Consider the following 18,058-nt stretch of genomic DNA (forward strand, 5'->3'; position numbering starts at 1 on the left):
TTACCTATACAGTAAGTGATTTTACTATTTTTTACTATAAGCTTATTTTAAATAGTATGCTAATAAATCTTGGAATTATTGCCCTGCACATTAGAGATAGCTATTGCAACCTGACCAGCCTATGACACTATTTCCTTCACCTTGGGTCCCTGTATGTTGCAGGACTACAATTCCCAGCATCCTTCATCAGTATCCCCAGGATAAAATAAACAGAGCACTATGCTTATATATATATATATATATATAAATATATATATATATATATATATATATATATATATATATGTTAATACAGGTATGGGACCTGTTTTCCAGAATACTTTGAGTTCCTGGATAATGGATCTTTCCGTAATTTGGATCTCCATACGTTAAGTCTACTAAATAATAATTTAAACATGAAATAAACCCAGTAGGCTTGCTTTTGCTCCTTTGTGAATGATATATTCATCCAAATCCAGTACAAGGTACTGTTTCTTTTATTATTACAAAGAAAAATATAAATTTTTAATTCACTGGAGTCTATGGGAGATGGCCTTCCCATAATTCAGAGCTTTTTGGATAATGGGTTAACAGTTAATGGATCCCATACCTGTAAATAGCCCCAACATACTCATCAGTGTTATACAGAGGTTGTTTAACATTCACTCCCAGGCAAACACATAACTATGTGAAGACTGCCAGATCTTTAACTCATTAAATACACCTCATTGAGGGCTGCAAAGATTTCAACACTGCCCTGTTCCTTCCATCATTCACAGCAACCCTCAACGACTTTTTCCTAATATGGAGTAATGCCATCACCCCAAGCAGGTATGAGAATAACCTCCCTGTACCTCTTCACACAGTAAACGCATGTTGCATTCTGGCTGCTCTGAAACCAGTGCAGTGTGCAGGTGTATCCCAGTGAATTGCTAATTACACTGAATGTGTTTGGTTTTTGGAAGGTTAAACCTGCCTTTTTGGAAAGTATACAAAATACTCTCAGCTCTCGCCTTGTTTCTCTGTAACCCCCGACACGATCACATTTAACGGTACAATGCCGTCACCTAATTGTAATGACAATGTTACTTCTTTCCTTCTTTTGGGTGTAATTTCACTTTAACATGTCAGGGACAGGAACAGTCATCTATAAGAAGCAGGTACACCTGGCCTTGTCTCTGATGGAACCTCTCCAGGATGATGCTGAGAAGGGGAACGTGTAACACCAACCCTCTGCCCATGCAGCTTTATGTTAAAGGTAATTATTTACAGATTGTTACTTTTTAACTCTTGAAACATTTCCAGACTCCTTTACTCAACTGCTCACAGGGCAATGGTCTGTGTCAGGCACCCTCATACTTTATACGCCTTGCAATCATTGAGTTGCACATTACAGATTCAAATTGATCTTTTTGCCTAAAGATTCTGCGGTGTCCTCCTGTCAGGCCCAGCACATACAGCAACAGACGTGAGAAAAGCAATAAACTAATTAGGGTCATCGATTGATATGAAAATATCTGCACTAATTGCAGGAGCAAGCTTGCCAGTGGGTCGGCTTACTCCCATTCAACAGCCGTTGTGACTAGTGATGGGCGAATCTGTAGTGATTTGCGAAACGCATTGAAGTCAACAGGCTCCTTAATTCAGAGCTTTCTGAATAACTGGTTTCCAGATAACAGATTCCCTACCGGTAATTTAAAACCATGCAGGGTAACAAAGCGTACAGGGATAATTATCTTCTCAAAAATTCTTTGCTTGTATTTATCTAGTGCCACTGCAGTAAAACTGTTTCTATATAAGAAGAAATAAGAAGAGGTCAGTGTGTGTACTGTGCTGAGACTCGCAGGTGACACTGCAAAGGGTTAAAATCTGCTGAATTCCAATTACTTTCTCTGTTGATGGGCTACATCTCTTCATCTATATTTTATCCCCTGTCCATGCTAATTTAGAAATAGAAAACTTAGTAACTGAAAATCTGTGTGATTAACAGAAGAAGATTTAATTAGAAACACTGGGCGGAGATGTAGTGATTATAAAATGTATCATTTAATCTCCTCCATGTAACATGTTGTTAATTAAATTTCACTATCATTCATTTTATTCCTGCCAAATCGTTTCTGCTCTTGCTAAGGAGGAATTGATCAATTAACCTATGACGATCTATTAACATATACCTGTATCTCACTTCTGTGAAAGGTGTTATTTGCAGTCTCTACCTTGCCTAAGCAACCATTGTCTCTATGGCTTGCTGGTCTCCTGTTTTGTTCTAATCTTATTACAAAAGAGATCCCATAAAGCTTTGGCAGCATAGGTATTCTCCTGTACTAAGCACAATTCAGCAGGAACAGCCCCCTAAGTTTGCTCATAGCCATTACAGAGAGATCTCATAAAACTATGGCAGCATAGGAATTCCTCAGTACTAAGCACAATTCAGCAGGAACTGCCCCCTAAGTTTGCTCATAGCCATTACAGAGAGATCCCATAAAACTATGGCAGCATAGGTATTTCCCCTGTACTAAGCACAATTCAGCAGGAACAGCCCCCTTAGGTTTGCTCATAGCCTGTTGTGATACAAATGTGACATGGCAGCAGGCACGGACTGGCAATCTGTGGGTTCTGGCAAATGCCAGAGGGGCTGCTATAAGGTCCCATAGAAAGTCAGTATTTAGTGGGCTGTTAGGGCCTCTATGTGGGATGATTGGGCCTCTGTGTACCTGAAATGCCAGGGCCTATTTTAATTCTCAGTCCGGAGCAGGCCATGTATGAATGTGATCAAGTGTATCAAATATGCCTCCTTAGTGTGTCTCTCTCTCTCTCTCTCTCTCTCTCTCTCTCTCTCTCTCTCTCTCTCTCTCTCTCTCTCTCTCCCCCCCCCCCCCCCCATGGGCCTGTGAAAAAGTGATTGCCCCCCTTATTAAAAAATAACTTAACTGTGGTTTATCACACCTGAGTTCAATTTCAAAGGTTATAAAGCCATTATCCACAAATGGCAAAAACATGGAACAGTGGTGAACCTTCCCAGGAGTGGCCGACCAAAATGACCCCAAGAGCGCAGAGACAACTCATCCGAGAGGCCACAAAAGACCCCAGGACAACATCTAAAGAACTGCAGGCCTCAATTAAGGTCAGTGTTCACGACTCCACCATAAGAAAGAGACTGGGCAAAAACGGCCTGCATGGCATATTTCCAAGGCGCAAACCACTTTTAAGCAAAAAGAACATTAAGGCTCGTCTCAATTTTGCTAAAAAACATCTCAATGATTGCCAAGACTTTTGGGAAAATACCTTGTGGACCGACGAGACAAAAGTAACACAGCATTTCAGAAAAAGAACATCATACCAACAGTAAAATATGGTGGTGGTAGTGTGATGGTCTGGGGTTGTTTTGCTGCTTCAGGACCTGGAAGACTTGCTGTGATAGATGGAACCATGAATTCTAGTCTACCAAAAAATCCTGAAGGAGAATGTCCGGCCATCTGTTCGTCAACTCAAGCTGAAGCGATCTTGGGTGCTGCAGCAGGACAATGACCCAAAACACACCAGCAAATCCACCTCTGAATGGCTGAAGAAAAACAAAATGAAGACTTTGGAGTGGCCTAGTCAAAGTCCTGACCTGAATCCTATTGAGATGTTGTGGCATGACCTTAAAAAGGCAGTTCATGCTAGAAAACCCTCAAATAAAGCTTTAGATTAGATATAAGAGCCCCCTATATGCATGAATCCAAACATAATCTCCTCATGTAAACTCACCCCTTGCTGCACCTCTAGACCCGAATCCAACTCCTCACAATGAATAATGTAAAATCAACCTATAAAAAATGTAATTTCAGCACATTCCTATGCTCTGTTCATTTGGAGAATGGGTAATTGTCCGTACAACAGCATGTTATATTTGTTCAATGTTTCTTGCTTGTAATAGCCAGATAAATTTACATTGGCATTGAGTATTGAAGAGCAAGCAAGGGGAACCCAGGCACCCAAGTTATAAACTCTTTATTCCCATTACAGCACTTGTATATTCAGTGAAACGATACAGGCAGGCTTGTCTGGCTTTTAAAGGCAAAGTTAACTCTGTGGCGGATCCCGGGGGCCAAGGCATAGCTTTTGGGGTCTGTAGTGTATAAGTTCCCCCTTCCCAGCAGGCTGGGTTGGTGTACTGGGCCTCCCCAATGAAAAGCCACGGACTAAACTCTCCATTTTCCCGATGAATAGTCTTCATACTTGTGCTAGCAGTGTTTTTAGTATTGTTGTGGACTGGTTATAAGCAAAGGTAGGCGGCTGTTCCTGCTAAACTATGCTTAGTACAGGGAATACATATACATATGTTTTATGTTATATCTCTGTACAGGCTATGAGCAAACTTAGAGGGCTGTTCCTGCTCTTAGTACGTTTTTTTTTATAGTATCTATATCTAACTGTAAACCTGTGGGAATTGATTTGGAATTGTCAGTCCCCCCCCACCCCCAATTTTCTCTCTCTGTCCAGCCATTCTGTTTGCTGACCATTCCAGTATTTCATGAAATGCCCCAACAAAAAGCCATGCCCAACTCCAGTGCTTGCTGCTAGCATATTAAGAAATGGCAAATTAAAGCGAGAAATTAGGGCCGAAATAAGAGGGCCCCTTCTAATAAATGTGTCAAGTCTTTTGTACTATAGACATTGTAATTAGATTGTGAGCTCTACAAACTAGGGCCCAAGTGTGGCTGGGGGATTCTGTGAATAGATATATAATTTTTAGGAGAGCCTACATGTGTTTTCAGTGCAATCTCTTAACAGCGAATGAGTAGGACAGGGCTTTGCCGTGAGCTCCTCGCTGAGATTGCATAGGTGGGAATAAATTTCAGATGCCGTGCAGTAGGTTAAATGCAACTATCTCATTCCAGCCGCTGGCTCTTCTCATTATTGCTCTGGTGTAATTGTCAACCCTTTAACCCCGTGACTGCAGGCGTGTGAAATCCCACTTCTAATTAGCAGGCAGCTGCTTAAATAGTGCTTTCTTTTCATTTTACAGAATTGGCTTGAAAAGCCTTGGACTTGTACCATGTGTGGGTCACAATATTTATTTTCTCCCTATTTTATTGTTATTGTAGCAAAAAACAGGGCCTGGTCTCGTTCTATCCATGGGATCAGGCTGCTCTGAGTAATTCTCTGAGGTGTGAGATTCACCCCTTTGCTGCCATCATTTATCTGGAAAGTGCTGGATACCAGTCTCCGCTTTGTCACTAAAGTTAGAAGTGTGACAGTATAGCTGCTGGCTGTGTTATATGCTGATAATTAGCACCTTAATGTATATAAAATCATTTATACATCTCCATACTCTGTCGCCCCCTCCACTGATTCACTTTCACAGTTCATTCAAAGAGCTATGTCGGCTAAGGAACCCCTATCCCCCCAGGATGTGTCCCCACCAGAGACAAATTGTGGCAAAAATTCATACAGTGGGTTTTATGCCATGCTTGTATTGAACTGGCCATAGATACAAAGTTGTACAAAAGGAAGGTATGTATGATATTCGGACCGTGTGATTCGTTCCAACGTTTTTGTGCCATGACGATTGATCGTTTAGATCAGACAGGTTAGAAAGTTTTTGTCCAATAACAATAAGATCTCTGCATGTATTGCATGTCTGACCATATCAATGAGCGACTGCCACTTCTATCTGTCGGACATAACCTTCGTACTATTGCTGCCTGTCAATTCATGGCCAGAACATCATCTGATGTATTTAATCTGAATGGTTTGTAGGTCAGAAGATTGCAACGGATAGATTTTCGGACAAAAAGATAAATCTGCACATCTATGGCCAGTTTTGACACTAACTGTATACAGAAGAGACCCCCAACTGTTTTTTTTTTTTTTTTACCCGTGAGTCAAATTCAAATCTTAAAGAAGTTGCAGAGCAATATTCTTGGGGTGCCAAATAAGGGCTGTGATTGGCCTACAGGAGGCTGTTTTTTGGCAGTACACCTGTTTTTAATTCAACTAAAACTTGCCTTCAAGCCTGGAATTCTAAAATAAGCACCTGCTTTGAGGCCACTGGGGCAACATCCAAGGGGTTTGTGAGCACATGTTGCTTGTGAGCCACTTGTTGGAGATCACGGGTATAAAGGGTTGGACTGGACTGACCGGACACCGGGAAAATACCCAATGGGCCCCAGCCTTCTTAGGCCCTGGCCCTTAATGTCACAAGGGGACTCTAAAGATCAGTGGCATAACTAGAGGTTACTGTGTCCTATAGCAAATAAAATGTAGGGCCCCAAACAATCGGTGTGTTGACTTACTTAACTTAACTTGGCTAAAGTGCTCATTAATTAGGGCTTTACTGCCCCCCTAAACTCATGGGCCCCCTTCAACTCCTCTGTAGTTACACCCCTGCTTAAAGGCCAGGGTCCCAGTGGGCCCCAGAAACCCAGTCCAACACTGACTGTATAGAAAGAAACATTTTCTAGGTTTTATAGCTCTTTAGCTGCTTTACTGAAAATCCTGCAAAAACATCATCTTTTATATTCTTTCCAACTTGAATTTTTCTTTTATCCCTGCCAAAGTATGTGCCTGGGATCCCACCATGCATATAGAATTCTTTTTATAAAAAGCCTTTTTTTCTTATCCTGAGCACATTCCTCTTGGCAGAACGCAGAATGGATGTGAGTCGAAGATGCATGTTTCACTTTAATGGTACATCTTAACAGCTTCATTTTCCTCTTCCTTGGGCTTACACTGAGAGACGGACACAATTGAAGCGAATGATCGTATAAAAGCCTTTGGTGCTTGTTTCGAGGCAAACGTGCTACACTTTGCCTGGAGAGCGTCTGCGTCACCACTTTAGAAAAGTTCTAGGGTACCGCATTGTATTTCTGGAGGGGCTGGGACTGTATTGCAGACCCTTTCAGTTCTTAAAGGAGGACTACATTTTGTAAACCAAAAAAGTGGCACAGGTATAAAGGTCCAATATACAGCAATGTCATTTGCTATAGTTGCCTATTTTGTTTACTAACCTATTTTTTAATCACGTCTGGGCAGCTCTGTGTATTTATGGCAGAATATATATACAGGTATGGGACCTGTTATCCAGAATGCTCAGGACCTAGGGTTTTCTGTAAAATTTGGATCTTCATAGGTTACGGCTACTAGAATATTATGTAGACATTAAATAAACCCACACGCATGTTCTATAGAATGCATCAGCAAATCTTTCCTGCTGTGTATTGGCTATATAGGTGTGGGATCAGGCACGCTTCAGGGGCTGCTGCCGGCCGAGGCAGCAGCCCCAATGCTGCCCCCCCTGCTCCGCTCTTCTAACTTCCAGCGTTGGAGCGGGTGGAGGAGGGACCGCATCGCTAGTGCAGTGAGCGATATTGTGCTCGCTGCACTAGAAGAGCCGAATTTCTGTTTTAAAAAACGGAAATTCGTCTCTTAGTTACCAGAGGCAGCTTTTTGCCGACCCTTGGTAACTGGCCGCTCCGTGCTGCCTGAGGCAAGATTCTCACCTTGCCTCATGGCCGGAGCGGCCCTGTGTGGGATCTGTTATCCAGAATGCTCGGGACCTTTAGAAAATGAAATAAACCCAATAGACTGGGGTTGCCTCCAATAAGGATGAATTATATCTTAGTTGGAATCAAGTACGAGCTGCTGTTTTATTATAACAGTGAAAAAGTAAATCAGTTTTAAAAACTTGTGTTATTTGATTATAATGGAGTCTATGGGAGATGACCTTTCTGTAATTCAGAGCTTTCTAGATAAGGGATCCCATACCTATGAATCTGTATTATAACTATAGTAAAAAGGCAGCGCAGCACCCAGACCCATGTTTGATGGAAAAAAGCCTCAGGGACCGGTAACTAGGGACAGGGGCATTTCTGCCATGAGGCAAAGTGAGTACCTTGCCTCAGGCATCATCTCTCCAGAAATTACAAGGGGCGGCAAAAAGCTGCTCCATGTAACTTTAAGGGCCGAATTTCCGTTTTTATAACCGGAAATTCGGCTTTTCTAGCGCAGATAGCGCAATTTCGCTCTCTGTACTAGCGATGCAGAATTTTAGACGCTGCATCAGGCGGCAAAACAGCCTAGAGCGCGCCTGACTAGGGGTCAGTTGAACATTAGACGCTGCATCAGGCGGCAAAACAGCCTAGAGCGCGCCTGACTAGGGGTCAGTTGAACAAGTGATGTTTAAAAAAATAATTTATTTATCTTGTACGAATAAGGTGGACTTGGCATTCACAAAACCTAAATTGAGGTACAGGCATGGGACCTGTTATCCAGAATGCTCAGGACCTGGGGTCTTCCAGATAACAGATCTTTCTATAACTTGGATCTTCATACCTTCAAGTCTACTAGAAAATCATGTAAACATTAAATAAACCCAATAGGCTGGTTTTGCTTCCAATAAGGAATAATTATATCTTAGCACAAGCTCCTGTTTTATTATTACACAGAAAAAAGAATTATACTTTTTTTAAAATTTGGATTACATGGATAAAATGGAAATGGCCTTTCTGTAATTTGGAGCTTTCTGGATAATGAGTTTCCAGATAATGGCCCCTATACCTGTACTGGATATTCAGTACTTTATACCGCAGTGAGTGTGCAGAGAAAGCTTTGCGTGTTTCTCTAACAAACCTGTGATATAAATCACTAGCAACAATACACTTGCGATTGAGACCGTTTATCTTGATTTGAAACAATGGCAATTTATTGCAAAGCTGATGTCAGGGGGCACAAACGACAAGACTAATGGAGTCTATTGTATCTTGGGCATATTGTACAGACCAGTAGCTGAAAGCCGAATCGGATTTATGCAGCATTTTGGTGGGCAGAACCTGGACAAGGAAACATTATTGTCTCTGAGAGTTTGCAATCTAACCGAAAGCTCCAAGAATAAAAGCATCAAGGTAGGCAATTTAGTTTTCACGCTCGCTGTTGAACTGTGCGGAGACCTCGCTGTCTCCCAGGAGACATCAGAAATAAGTGGAAAATCTTTAGTAACCTATTTTGGGCGCATAAGTGAAATGACACGTGTGTAGTATGCTAGTCAGCATTTTATTGCATCCCCTCAGGGCAGGGGTGTCCAAACTTTTAACAACGAGGGCCAGATTTGATGAGGTGAAAATGTGTGGGGGCCGACCAGTTTAGCCTGACATTCTTTGACTCGAACCATTAAGTTTATTTTCATGAAGCTGCTGGATCCAGGCAAAATTAAATGTGAAGCTACTATGATATGTTAGTGCCCTACTGCACTGATCTCCTTCTTTCCCCATAGCCAGCAGGCCCGGACTGGCAATCTATGGGTTCTGCAAATACCAGAGGGGCTGCTATATGGTTCCATAGAAAGTTACCAAATAGTGGGCTGGTAGGGGGCTATTTGGGCTGGTAGGGGGATGTTTGGGCCTCTGTATACTTGGAATGGCATGGCCTATTTTGACTCCCAGTCCAGGCCTGATAGCCAGCCCCCACCCACTCTCTGTAATCTTGTAATTTTTTATTCAACTGTTCATTCTCTCTCCGTTACACACTCACCTTCTGTAACTCCCCCTCCCTCTCAGAAACCAGGCATGAAAAAAAAGCTACACTACTAAAAAACCCTTTCTATCCCCTGGCTCAAACCCCCCCCCCCTCGATAGTTTTACAACTCTAGTCTCTGTTACTCACAAGCTCCTCTCCTTCTGGAGCTGCCAGCTCCCCCCTCCCTCTCAGAAACTAAAGGTGGACTGGACTCCTTGACTGTGACTTACTTCCCTGCTGCCGCACATTCATTTCTATGTGATCAGAGACACTTGTTAGATAAGCAGGATCAAGCTGCAGCAGCACATTTTCAACACTTCTCACGTGTCTCAGTGATCACATAGAAATGAATGTGCAGCAGCAGCAGGGAAGTAAGTCACAGTCAAGGAGTCCACCTTTAGTTTCTGAGAGGGAGGGGGGAGTGACAGAAGTTTAGCGTGTAACGGAGAGAGAACGGAGAGCTTTAAAAACTCACGGAGGCTGGCTGCTGCAGTGGGAATGGGGAGAAGGTGGAATCCCAGTCGGCAGCAGTATTCTCAAGTGCAGCAGGTGCGCGTGTGACCTGCTGCGACGTTCTGCTCCTCTTCCGGCTCCCTCTCTGGTACTGCAGCCGACTTCCTCTTCACCGCTGGCCACTTCCACTGCACCGACTGGGGAGGGGGGTGGTGTGAAATGCTGCGGCCTGCGGGCCAATTAAAAATGAGTCGCGGGCCGCAGTTGGCCCGCGGGCCGTAGTTTGGACACCCCTGCCTCAGGGCCTGGTAACTTGTGACTATTTGGCACAGAGAAACTTTGTTATCGAGATCAACGGAATTATTACAGTTTGGAAACTGCTCAATTTCAGTGATTATTTTCTCCGCATGGCACATTCCCCAGTCCTTGGCATTTTTACAACAGCACCCTTAACTCATACCCCCCAACTGTCCCATTTTTAGAGGGACAGTCCATCTTTTGACAGCTCAACCTGCAGTCCCTCATTTGTACTGGAAAGTCCAGTTTTTCTCTGCACTAAACAGCTAGAAAAAGAAACACACTTAATTGGCTTTTTGTATCAATTTCTAGATAAGGAAATAAGTAAATGTAACAATATAAGGTAACAGGTCCCTTGGGAAATGACTCACAGCTTAAAGGGCAATTCAACTTCATTAGCGAAACTAATAACTGAAAAAAACACACAAATATCTTCAAACTTTCATAATCTGTCAAATTTTGTAAAATGAACATGATAATAAGGGGGTGTGGCAACAAAAATGTCACCGCGCTACGCACGCCAACTCCCCCCTCTTTTTATTTCCAAAATGTCGGGAGGTATGCTTAACTTATTTATTTCTACTAGGCCAAGGGTTGCCACCTTTTTCCCCCCAGCTGGCCAGTGACATTGGGGGCGTGGTGGGGGTGGACCTGATCAGTGATTGGCTGATCACCGTGTCATTCACCTCAATGTCCTGTCCAAATTTCCTAATTTTGGAAATCCGGACAGGATTTTTTTCACCCAGGCAGCTCTTCCGGGTGATATCCGCACAGGTGGCAACCCTGACTAGGCCACTAATTTAGTCAAACAATTATTCTTTAACAAGTTTCCCACTCAAGATTTTGTTTTATAGACTTACAAGAACGTTTCTCTTGCTCGCCATTTGTATGCACATGTTCTTTAGAATGCCTTGGCAAATCTTGTCTGCTGTGGATTGGATATATAGGTGTGGGACCTGTTATCCAGAACGGCAGCGGGCCTATGGGCACCCACTATGTAAATCCGGCCCTGGTTCTACTAAAAAGTTGTTTAAACATTTAGGGTTTTTTTTTTTATCAAAATCTGAAATTTCTGATAATTTTCTGAAAAATAATCCGACCAAATCCACACAGGTTTTCTCCTCTTATTTATAAATACATTTTCCTGAAAAATTCCCGTGCTTTTTTTTTTTTTTTTTTTTTGGATTATAGCAGAAAACTACGAAATCTATGGATTATTGCCTAAAACCCAACACAGATCAGGATATCTTCTGGACTTCTACCATTGTTTTCTACATGAACTCGTCAGGTCTGAGTTGGAGTACTTTTTTATTCTGACTTCTGACTTTCCACGAAAAAATGTTTTTTTCACCAATAAGGTAAATTCAGACTTTGATAAATAACCCCATAAATAAATCCAATAGGCTGGTTCTGCTTCCAATAAGTATTAAAATAGATCTTAAGTTTGGATCAAGTACAAGGTAATTTTTTATTATTTCATAGAAAAAGAGAATTGTTTAAAAATTTGGATTATTTGGATAAAATTTAGTCTATGGGAGATGGCCTTTCCATAATTAGGAGGTTTCTGGGTAATGGATCCCATATTTGTACTGTATATTATCCCCTTAAATGTGTCACTTTTATATCTTTATGATGCAGTCCTTAGTTTGTAGCTGAGACGCACCGTAAAGGAGAACTAAACCCCCCTTATGTGAAAAGCTCCATCCACTACACTCCATAGTGTCCCCTCAGGGGCGTAACTACAGAGGAAGCAGACCCTGCAGCTGCAGAGGGGCCCATGAGGTACAGGGGGGCCCACGAGATCTAATTAATGAGCTATTTCAATATATATTGGTAAGACAAGACAACCTCTGCATATTTTGGAGGCCCTAAAACTAAATTTGCTGTGGGGCCCAGTATTAACACCTAGTTATGCCACTGTGCCTTCTTCCTCCCCACATAGTGCAGTAGTGAAAAATGTGTCCCTTTTTGTGAATCCAACGTATCTGTGCAGAGTAGCGCAGCAGAAGGCTGCCATCTTCCGCATTGATGTTTTATTTCATGAAGGGGCCGCCGACCTTGAGCTATTTGGAGCATGCACAGTTGGAGCCAGTCTGGTGCCAACTGTGCATGTGCTGGGAATGGCTGAAGAGGAAAAAAGAGGATTCAAAGAAAACTGAAGATGCTGAATATGGTGCCCTTGAGCTCCAAAGTGCTACTCTGCATAGAAACGAGTAAGGAACTCTGCAGAGTTAATCAGCTGTAAAGATAAAACTATCTCACTGTGATAAGATGTAAACCTCCTCTAGAGTATGAGATGGAATCTAGCACTCCATTCCTCCCCATAATTGTAGCTTGGCACGTTGCTTAGCTGGGGGATTTCTAAAAAAAACACCTCATTCACCCACTGCTGAAAATGATTAAAACAACACCTTTTGTGAAGTGACATATTGGAAAGGAATTAATCAGAAGATGTTAACACAAGGAAAGGTGATTTTAAGGGCCGACCAAATGTCATGTGGAGGTTATAAATTATTTTATGCATTTCGGAGATCTGCTTGTTCCGCTCAGAACAAACAATTGCCTGGCTAGAGGGCAGCAAGGGCCACGAATACATTCATCACATGACAATACTTGATTTTCTTGTTCCAGTTTAACTTTTGACTCTGCATATACTCTACCTGGCCATGCAGATCTACTTGAAATTATTTTTATAACCTTCGATAAACAGTGTAGTGTTTCTTTTTGTAAACAACCTGCTAGGAACGGCATTAAATAAATATCCCGGCCCCTGCCTGTCCAACACCTTATTTGCAAATCAAGGATATTCATAAGAAATTGGCTTCTGGATAGGTCTGGTAAGGGCAGCCCTAGGCCAGCCACCCATTCATGCACTGGGACCAGGGCCGCGTATGAAAATTTGAAAAGAATAATCTCAATCTTAGCCATTAACCTGTTCCTGCTCCTGGCTATTCTGTGATCAGGCTGTGAATTAGATATTCACTCTAATAAGTCGTCCGAATACTGCACAAGCTCTGCCTCTGCTGTCAGTGGCACTGTACCCCAAGTGTAATCAAAGGCACTAAGTTTGCCAGGTGCATTTACCCATAACAACCAATAAGATGTTTGCCTTTAAACAGATGACTAGTAAATGCTTCCTGATGATTGGTTGCTATCGGTTACTGTGTGCCTTTTATTAAATAACCCTTTATGACTTTAATCAGGCCGTTTAAGGTGAGAAAGTGTTAAAGCAGAACTAAAGGATAAAGGTTACATTCTGTAATGGCTTACACTAGGAGTTAAGCTGGCCATAGACGTAAAGATCCGATCGTACGAATCAACGTACGATCGGACTTTCCTATCTCCCGACCCTCCACTAACCATTCAGATCAAAGTCTTTACCATTTCGATCAAATAAGAACAGATCACCCAATGTTCTGCCCCTGACAGCAATCGTACGATACTTATGTCTGACAACACTAGTGACAGTCTCCCTCTGAAAATCGTACGATCGGCAATACACGCAGAGATATTATTGGCAGGCGACAGAAATTTCGTAACCTGTCCGATCGACCAAACGACCGATCTCCGACGGACGAAAAATGTCGGGACTCTCCACACATGGTCCGAAAATCGTACGTGGTTATGGAGACTCGAGATATAGAACAGGAATACAATAATGATAACAATTGGAGTGTCTTATTTACATTTTACCAGAGTGAAAGTAAAAATAAAAGTAAAGTAACAAAAACAAGTTCTAAATCTAACAACCTGACAACACTCAGTGAATATTAAGCACCAGTGATACAATAATTCTGTAAGGAATGTGAAAAAAAAATGGACAAATAGGTTTTAGCCACTACAGGAAAGACTATTTCTTGAGCCAGTCGAGGATTCGAAATTTTAAGTTAGAATCTGTTTGATCCCAAAATATTGACCAAGTTTCTGTAAATATACATATGTGACGATCGGATCTTTGCGTCTATGGCCAGCTTAAGAGATAAGCGGAGGGTAGTTATGAGAACAACCAAAAGCTCCACAAAGCAGAAGGGCTTGTATGGTGTCACCTACCAGAGTAATGGCAGCTGATAGACCCTGGGATAGAGAAATACAAATAGTATTTCCTTGCACTCTTGGGACTGGAAACCTGTTGGTATTAGTACTAGTGCTGGCTTGAATTAACGCTCTACTGCACTACTGCATAATAAAATTGCAAGGGCTTGCCCTGCTACTACAATTCCTGTGTGCCGGTGAAATTCTTCTTACCCTTGTTGTGAGGCTGCCGATTCCTCTATCACTGGGCACCAGGATAAGAACCTTTGGGAGTGTGTGGTGTGCGGCTTCTCCATATTCTATTGAATTAACGCTCTGCACGTGCCTAATAACATTAGGGACTAACTAGTTTGAATACTGTTAGGTAATTGTATTGCACCAAATTGAAATAATTCGGGGAGATTGTCGCCCGGTGACTAATCGTTTCTTCTTCGGGCAACTAATCTCCCCGAAAAGCCTTCCTCCTGGCTAGAATCAAAATCGTCGCCGGGATGGCACTCTGAGTACTACGTTTTCTGAAGACGCTTGAAGTGCAACGAAGCACTCAGAGTGCCATTCTGCCGGCAATTTAGATTCTAGCTGGCGGGAAAGCATTTTGGGGAGATTAATCGCCCGAAGAAGAGGCGATTAGTCACCGGGCGAATAAATCTCCCCAAATCTTTGCGTCTGTCTCTGCCCTAAAGGGTTGTGGTTACCTTGGGCTGATACAGAAGCCCAAAATGAAAGGTGTAGCTTGTCTATACTAATTCTTTTTTTAAACTTTCGATCTCCTGTAAACAAAGCTTACATTGTCTCCCCAGTAGGTTAACTGGTCTGCCTTACAGTCCACTGAGCTGAACAATCTCAAGCTTGTCCATTAACCTACTCCAGCTCCAGGCGTTTCTGGGGAACTTCATCAGGCTGTAAATTAAATATGCTCTCTAATAAGTTCTCCAAGTACTCTGTGAGCTCTACATTTGCTATCAACCACAACGTCTGTTCTGAGCCGTAACACCTTCCCTCTCTACGGACACGTTGTACTGAATGCAAAAAGTCTTAGTTAACCGTGCAATGATTTTGTAGTTGCCTAATTATGTATGAGCCTGAGAGATTTATGCATGTGAACCTGACTGACCACGACTGCTGTAGCTGAATATTGCATGCCAGTACTGAGTTCCTTACAACAGCAGGAGCATAAGAGTGAAGGGAACCAATGAAGCATTTAAATGCTCTCTGCTATGCAGCTCCTGGAAGAAGTAATGTTCTGTTTCATAGCATTTTTTGGGCTTTCCTCAAATAGATTTTGAATAAAGCTCTAGAGAGTGGGGCTGTAATTTCCAACAATCTGCTTGTAATTCTAAGGCGTGATAATGTAACCAAAATTCACCATTTAATACAGCTGACATCATTTCAACCCTGGATGAAAGTTTGTTTATCACCGGATAGTCAAAAAACTAGAAAAGCATCAAAGGGCCAATATGCCCTCCTTTTAACATGAGTTCAATTAATATGGCTTAGGTGGGAAACACATGGGGCCCATCCTTTGTATTGATAAAGAGGTTAAGAGATGCATGGTGAAAATGGGGTTGAGAAGAGAACCCTTGCCATAATGTGTTTTTTTGTGTTTTTTTTAGGGTGCTGTAGTCCCATGCGATTACATCACACTGATAGTTGGACTACAAGTGAACCCTGATCCCAAGTTCACACTGCAAGTCTCTGTATCAAGAGTAGATTGGACTGTGATCAGTGGAGCAGAGGTAGGTAGCATCATGGCATAAGAATGAGGAAGCTGAACTACAAGTTTAAACCACGGCCAGAACTTTGGCAAGAAAATATCGCAAGGACGGGCAGAAATCTAGAGGAAGAATAAGCAATAGCAAGGCATTAGAATGTGATCTATAGGCAGGCTCTGTACCTTTTTAGAAGGTTATGAGCATATTGGGGTTTGTGGCCCCCACGTTATTTTTACATTTTTTTTTTCATTCCTTTAATCACTCCATAAACAAGTGCAGTGTTTTTCCAATTGTGTGTCTGAGTCTTCATCTGGTATGATGATACTGTATGTAGTCCTGGAGCTGGGGTTCTTGTTAGGAGCAGGGGTATATCTACAGAGGAAGCAGACCCTGCATCTGCAGGGGAGCCCAGGAGGTATAGGGGCCCCATGAGGCCCAATTTTTAAAAAATATTAGTAAAACAGGTCAACCTTTAGCTTTGGTAGTGTGAAAAATAATTTGTAATATCTGGTTACTCCACTGGTTAGGAACAACCAGGTAGTTAATTTCTAGGCATCTGCTTTACTCCCGAGCCCAAATGCTGAAAACAAGGAACTTAATGGAGGAATAATAATAGAATTCCAGAGAGATCTGCATATAAAATATTGAACTCTAGCACATTACCAAGGAAGGCAGAGCTCAGATGCCTTATGAATAAGTAATAGATTCCACAGTAACTCTATGCTCGCCATTGCCCCACATTCCCTCTGCTTGGTCTAAGCATTATTATATGTTTGGGGTTTTCCAGAAAGCAAAAGAACCATTTATAGAAAAAAATTCCAAGACTACTTCTCAGGTTGTTGCTCTGCAATGTAATTAGTTTCTCCCAGCTCTTGTAATCTGTCACATTAAATCTGTTCGCTCATTTGTCTCCCAACAGTAACTTGTCCATTTTACACTCCTTGCACTCGGCTTGAGGAATGCGGCTTGGCACCGAACTACGCCTGTTTAAAATTTCATAGACTTTCATTAATGAAGGCCTGTTAGTAAAAGCGTCTGCTCAACCACCTCCTTCCCCAGTGCACTGTTATTTAACTTTTTAGTGAGTGTGTCCAGGGTGATTACATTAATGGTGCATACATAATATTACTAATGATCCCTACTGACACGACTCTATGGCAAATATCAACATCGAAATCAGCACTTTATTACTTCCTTCTCAATCCTTTGTAGGTGAGAAGGGAATTATAGGTCATGTACAAGCTGCCGAGTGACATGAAAAAGCTGGTGTGTGTTTGTAATTAAACAGAATTGGGTTTAGTACAGAGGAATACATATGTTGGTACAGTTATATTTATGACTCGTTTAGACAGTGTATATAGGCGAAGGCTGATTTATGTGTTCAGAAGGTTATTAAAACACATTTTCTACTTATTCCTTAATCAATCAGGTCCAGTTCCACTTGTAATACCCCAGGACACACATCAGGATAAATACAGGGCCAATTCCATGTATAATACCCCAGGACACACAGCGAATCCCCTTTGTATTATACCCCAAAACCCATGCAGGATAAATACAGTGCCAATTCTATGTATAATTCTACCAAAAGCACGGCAGGATAGATACAGCGTTAATTCCAAGTATAACACCCCAGAACCCACAGCAGGATAAATACAGTGGCAATTCCATATATAATACCAAAACCCACGGCAGGATAAATACAGGGCCAATGCCATGTATAATACCCATAACCCACGGCAGGATAAATACAGTGCCAATTCTATGGATAATACCCCAGAACACCCGTCAGGATAAATACAGGGCCAATTCCATGGATAATACCTCCGAACACATGTCAAGATAAATACAATGCCAATTCCATTGATATTACCCCAGAACACATGTCAATATAAATACAGGGCCAATTCCATGTATAATACCCAGAACACACGGCAGGATAAATACAGTGCCAATTCCATGTACAATACCCAGAATCCACAGCAGGATAAATACAGTGAAAATTCTATATATAATACCCAAAAATGCAAGGCAGGATAAATACAGTGCCAATTCCATGTATAATATCCCAGAACACATGTCAAGAT

General features: G+C 42.0%; 1 long non-coding RNA gene across 2 annotated transcripts; it reads left to right on the plus strand.

Moving 5' to 3' along the window:
* Window positions 1-646: 646 nt before the first annotated feature.
* Window positions 647-16,257, plus strand: LOC108699913. Of its 2 annotated transcripts, none has more exons than XR_005963864.1 (4): window positions 647-810; window positions 1,111-1,237; window positions 8,744-8,867; window positions 15,873-16,257. It is a non-coding gene; the product is annotated as an uncharacterized LOC108699913 (long non-coding RNA). The 2 variants fall into 2 exon arrangements; XR_001932893.2 differs by lacking the exon at window positions 15,873-16,257 and adding an exon at window positions 11,419-11,512.
* The last annotated feature ends 1,801 nt before the right edge of the window (window positions 16,258-18,058 follow it).

This window comes from Xenopus laevis, chromosome 8S (assembly GCF_017654675.1).
Source record: "Xenopus laevis strain J_2021 chromosome 8S, Xenopus_laevis_v10.1, whole genome shotgun sequence".
NCBI classification, from domain to species: Eukaryota; Metazoa; Chordata; class Amphibia; order Anura; family Pipidae; genus Xenopus; species Xenopus laevis.